Source organism: Lepisosteus oculatus, chromosome 15 (genome assembly GCF_040954835.1).
Source record: "Lepisosteus oculatus isolate fLepOcu1 chromosome 15, fLepOcu1.hap2, whole genome shotgun sequence".
Lineage (NCBI taxonomy): Eukaryota > Metazoa > Chordata > Actinopteri > Semionotiformes > Lepisosteidae > Lepisosteus > Lepisosteus oculatus.
This window is the reverse complement of record NC_090710.1, coordinates 764271-770270: the sequence shown is the minus strand read 5'-3', so window position 1 is coordinate 770270 and position 6000 is coordinate 764271. Positions and strand designations below refer to the sequence as shown.

Below are 6000 nucleotides of genomic sequence, written 5' to 3'. Positions count from 1 at the left end.
TGACAGGTGCTACAGCTGTCTCCCATGAGAATAAAGGTCATTCTCTCTCCCTGGCCTAGGTGCTGCTGACAATAATATCATCCTGCTTGCTCCTGCCTAAAAGCCAGGGGTTAAGCACACAGAGGCAGTTGTGAAAACTGTTAAAGAATTGTCAGAGGCAAGCACTGACACCATGAAAGGCTGCCTTGACTGCACCAATTGGGACGTTCTTATTGCACCATGCTCTGATCTCAATGGACAAGTTGACATGATTTTGTCACACATTATATTCTATGTTGATAAAAAAAATCCCCTCTAAGAGCATCACTATTCAAAAAATAAGTCTTGGGTCACCAAAGAGCTTAAGAATATTCTAAATAAAAAGAAGAAGTTATACTACTCTGGATCACACACAAAAAAGAAAACAAGTAAATAAAGAACTTAAACATGCAATGTGGCAAGCAAAATGATTTATAAAAATAAAGTAGAGGAGACATTTAAGTAAGGCAATCTCCATACTGCCTGGCAGGAGATTAAAACAATGGCTGCAGTGAATATCAGTGAGGGCCACAAATTCAACTTAGTGGATGAATTTACCTGACAAGTTATATATGTTTTCTATTCATTTTGAAAATTTTAATTCTTCCACTCAATTTAGTGATCTCCAACAGCTCCTTACTCCAGGAAAAATACTGCAAGTATCAACATGTATGGTTGAAAACCATTAAAAATAAGGCAGGTCAACAAGGCAGCAGGTCCAGATGGAATACGTGGCAGAACACTAAAGTATTGTGCTAAAGAACTTAGTAGAGTTGTTCAAAACCTATTCCAGCTCTCTTTAGACAATGGCACTGTTCCAGTTGTTTTGAAGCACTCTACAGTTGTAACTGTTCCTGAAAAGAATAGACCTAAAGCCTTCAACGACTAGGGGCCAATATCTCTGACAGTGTTGAAGACTCTTGAAAAAATAATCAAGTCATTTACTGTGGCTGCAATTGTGTCAGATCTTGGCCCCTTCTTGTTTGCCTACCATTCTGGAAGAGAAGTAGACGATGCTAAAATTGTTCTTATAGATGTTCTTTATAAACATTTAGAACCGAAAAAACTTCTTCAGCTAGACATGAAAATCATTTTTAAGTTTGATGATGATAGTGTATTATTCTGGAAGAATTTGTCAACTGGTGTGATACTGCTTACCTTGAGATATACAGTATGTGCCACAAAACAAAGAAATCATTGTTGAAAAACAAAGCAAAATAATTCATGATAATGATACAGTTCGCAGTTACAAATATCTAGGTTTGAGGATAAACTTATATTCACCAAGAACACTGATGTCATTATGAAGAAATCCCAGCACCGCTTATGTGGTCTGAGAAAACTGAGTTCTTTTGGAGTCCAAAAAATAATTCTATCAACATTTTATAGCTCTTTTATGAAATGTACTTTATTGAACTTATTTAAGACTATTATCTTATGGTTCACTTCCCTCAGTCAGAAGGACAAAAATCATCTTCAAAATGTTGAAATAAAATGATTGGTGAGCCTTTAAGACCCCTAACACAGCTTTATCCCCAGCAGATCCTGAGGAAGGCCTATGCCATCACTGAAAACCCATCTCATGTCCTTCATCACTCTTTTGAACTTTTTCCTTCAGGAAGATGTTTTCACTGTCCATAGTGCAAGACAAAAAGGAAATATAGCTCTTTTGAGATACCATCAGGATTGCAAACAATGAATGTAAACATGTTATCAATATGATGATTATTGGCTAGAGCCCCCTCTACATATGTGGATGTCCTTTAATACTTAACTATTACACACTGTTACTTTTTTATGGTCCATTTGCTGTTTTTTATGCATCTATATTTTTCTTCTTAGTAATGTTGTTCTATTTGTTTTGTGTTGCATGTTGCACTGCTTGTTGCTTAAATTGCCCCCTTAGGATGAATAGTGTATTTTGAATCTAAATGAATTTCCTCCGGGTGTTCAAGTTTCTGGACATACTGAATTTTTTTCTATCAAAATTAACTTTATTTAAAAGAAAAACATCTCTATATAATAATTATAATTATAACAATTGCCTACACTTATATAGCGCTTTTTCTGGACACTCCACTCAAAGCGCTTTACAGGTAATGGGGACTCCCCTCCACCACCACCAATGTGCAGCATCCAACTGGATGATGCGACGGCAGCCATAGTGCGCCAGAACGCTCACCACACATCAGCTATTAGTGGGGAGGAGAACAGAGTGATGAAGCCAATTCATAGATGAAGATTATTAGAATTATTAGTTAAGGTCAATGGGAAATTTGGCGTGGTTACACTCCTACTCTTTTCAAAGAATGCCCTGGGATATTTAATGACCACAGAGTGTCAGGATCTCGGTTTTACATCTCATCCAAAGGATGGTGCCTTTTTACAGTATAATGTTCCCATCAATGTACTGGGGCATTAGGACCCACACAGAACACCTGTTGGCCACACTTACACCACTTCCAGCAGCAACCTTTAGTTTTTCCCAGGCGGTCTCTCATCCAGGGACTGATTGGTCTCACACTTGCTTAACTTCAGTGGGTCACCAGCTGTGAGTTGCAGGGTGACATGGTTGCTGGCATTTCAATATAAACTTTCATGGGATTGAAGGTAGGATTATATGTGGAATGACAACATTAATTAGGAATTGAATATATATTTGGCTGGAACTAGGTAAATTTATCTTAGCCGGAATTACAAATGAAGAAACTGAAATTGAATCTGGTATTGATTTGAATAGGGAACTGATCTGGAACTGAAATAGTGGGATTAATCCAGACTCTACAGGAGACATATTAGCTCAAACTGTAGTCATATGCAAAGGACAAACTGGTATTGTTACATTAAAATAACTTTAAAGCTCCACTAAGACATAAGCACCTGGTCTGACACACTACACCTGTGCATTTTCATTGGCAGTTCACAATATTTACTTGTGCATTACATTTTGGAGATATTTAATTGATCTATATTTTTTTAAATTTCTGCTTTGTTGTCTTTGAAGATTTGAAGCCTCACAGAAATACAGCCCAGCAAAGAGTGATGGATTACAATAGGAACCAATGTTTTTCGGTAGCGTCTGTTTCTTGCGAAGAGGTTGTGAAATCGGACCGGAAGTTCCGGGGGTACCGCTATCTCTATTCGCTGCGAAGGATGGAGCTTTAGCGGACAAAGCACACTAGCAATTCAAATGGTATTAAATATTCGTTTCAAAGTGATTTTAAAAAAACGATACGTTGTGGTCGAGTTATAAAATTAAAAGAATTTATTTCAAAACGTTTTAAGCTTCAAAGCAACGGCATATCGGAAATCAGGTAGATATATTTGTACACATTTTAATGATTTTCATAACACTATGCTTTGACAGCTATTTGTGATTTGAAAATTCTTCTTCTACTATATGTAACTGACTAATGTTAATGAATTGTGCAAAAATCGAAACTTGTAATTTTGGTTGAATATATTTAGGTTTCAAAAAAATGAAAATATAGTTAGTTTTATGTCCACAGTATCTTTGAATGACTTTGGATCATGCTTATGTGTGTTGTGGCAATCAATCTGGTTTGGCTTTGCACGATAACCCGATGCGTAGATCCATGTGTATTTGCGTGCTATCCTGATGAACACTGTTCTTGGTAACTGTATTGCGTTATTTGCTCTGTCTCACTGACTTGTGAGTTCTTTGACCTTTGCTAAATAATAACATAATTTACTGGGTACCTACTAAGGGGGATAAGTTGTGAACCGATTTCGTCTGATTCACTGCTACAAGGACAGTGTATTCAGCATTAAACAGTGTTTCACTATAAACGTTATGGGTGACGTCGCAACTTAAACTGTGGTTTTATTTGAAAGGGGCAATAGGTCATTCACCAGGCAATTTGCTGGTTTTGAAGTCGAATTAAATTGGCACATTTAGGCGTAATGATAATCCCTCTGTCCCTAATTAAATTAAATTAAATTAAGATGGCCAATATTTAAAACTCATTGCAGTGATCAGATTTGGGATTTGTCTGTTTTCAGGTGAGAAAAATATTCTGTTTTGAAGATGTGGCAACAGGCAAAGTGAGGGCAATTAATAAATGTTTTACTTTGCTGACGTTTTCAATTTTGCTTTTAGTTTACCTTTGAAATAATTGTCTAAAATACACTCAACATCTTACATTCTTTTTTTGAAAATGGTTGAGTGTCAGTGGTCAAGTTTCAGTCCAGGGCATTTTCTGTTAAAAGCTGGAAGAAAAAGAGTTCTCCATGTCACATTGTTATGCTACCAATTTATGGAAGAATCCCCTCTTTTCTACGTGTTACAAAAGCAATGTAAATCAATTGTGAATATTTATTTATTCATTCAGTGATTTTGAGGAGGTTTTATTATTTTTTCTAAAACTTTGAATAAATGCAATAACCTAAGGGAGATCGTAATGGAAAGTCCCCTCCCCCCCCATAACTGTATGTATCTCTGGTTAGTGCTCACTGTTGACACAAACTCCCTGCAGTCTGCAAATATGATTGGGAATGGTCTGCAGGTTCCTTGGCTGTTCCTTGGCTTGGATGCTGTTGATATCCACTCCCCATCAGGACACTGTGGTGTCACTCAGATGTGTGGCGGGTACTTGAGCCATGCTGCTGGCACTCATTGCAGTCTTTGACATGAAGTATGAAAACAAATGTCATGCAACTTATTTTAGGCTTGTGCAGGGGTCAGTGAATTGAACTAAGCCAACTTTTCTTTATTTATAGAGAAAAATAAACTCACATTTTACTCTTAAAAAGCAGAATCTGATGCTTGTTCACGTATACCTTGGACTTATTTTATTAAAATATAAAAGTATTAATTGCATTTCAGCTATCTTGTTTGATTGGAATTTGTGTGCTTTCTCATATTCTGAAATGGTTTTGGATGATTTCCCAATATTTGCGTTTTATCTGGAGTGTTTAAGACTGGTTTGCAACAGCACAGTGCAAAATACCAGTGTGCAGTCTTTGGCTGCAATGCGTGGCAGTCCCTGAAGAAACAACAAATGCATTAAAACTTGTTCAGTCCAAAGTCCATCCAAATTTAGTTTCAGCTTACTCTTACTCTTAGAATTGTCCAAAGGGACCCTCAGGAAATCCTATAGACATAAAAAAAGAATTTGGGTTGTATCTGTCAAAGAAAAGTCTTCACTCAGGTTAGGTGTGGTCAAGCAGAGTCCCTTTATACATGCGCATGGGCAGGATATAATCATGCAGACCTGAGAGCAGCCTCTCATACAGATCTGTAAGTAACCTCTCCACCAAGATGATAAATGCAATGAGTTTTATACAGCAAATTCACACAGGAAAGCTCATTCTAAGTTTCCATATTAGGAGTTGTTTTTCTCTCTACAAACATTTCTTTGTAATTGACCACGTTCTTCTTAAGAAGCAGTTCTACCTTGCATATAGACAAAATGAAGTATATAAATAAAAGGTGTGAAATTAGCTAGACATTCTGCAGTTGTACCATTAATATCAAAAAGTCAAATAATATGCTTACAATTGTTCTTTCATATTGTTGCTAGGTAAAAAGCATTTTTCAAAGCCAACTAGTCACTATCTTATACACTTTAAAAAAGTTCAGTGCTAAAATTCTTCCTCATATCCATGTATTTTGTTCAAAAACTGAAACTGAAACTAATAATGAGCTGGCTGTTCATTATTATACCAAATACTTAGCTTTCAATGATTACTCACCTTAATTAGCCAACTTAAAAAACTCAGAGGAAACTAGTCAGCATAGCTTACATTAGATGATTGTAGTTGTCTGAACTCACATATACAGTATATCTGGCAGTTGCTAAAGATGTTGTGAAATAATTCACTTTGGTTTTCTGACCTTTGCCTTTTTGCCTCAATACATTAAGATTGCTGGGTTTCTTCTCATATTGTCAAATACCCAGTCTCATGGGGACTCTTGTCAGATTTTATGGTGGACATTGGAGCACTTTCAATAATTTCTAA

At 36.4% G+C, this 6000-nt stretch overlaps 1 protein-coding gene across 7 annotated transcripts in view; it reads left to right on the top strand.

The window, feature by feature from the left end:
- Positions 1-3138: 3138 nt before the first annotated feature.
- Positions 3139-6000, top strand: part of agpat3 (1-acylglycerol-3-phosphate O-acyltransferase 3) — an 89957-nt gene continuing 87095 nt past the window's right edge. For 6 of the 7 annotated variants that reach the window (XM_006638958.3, XM_015363577.2, XM_015363572.2 and 3 more), the window contains exon 1: positions 3145-3332. The gene's annotated coding sequence lies outside the window, so the exon portion shown is untranslated. Of the gene's footprint in view, positions 3333-6000 lie in introns of all 7 variants that reach the window. The other variant, XM_015363578.2, reaches the window with a different exon arrangement.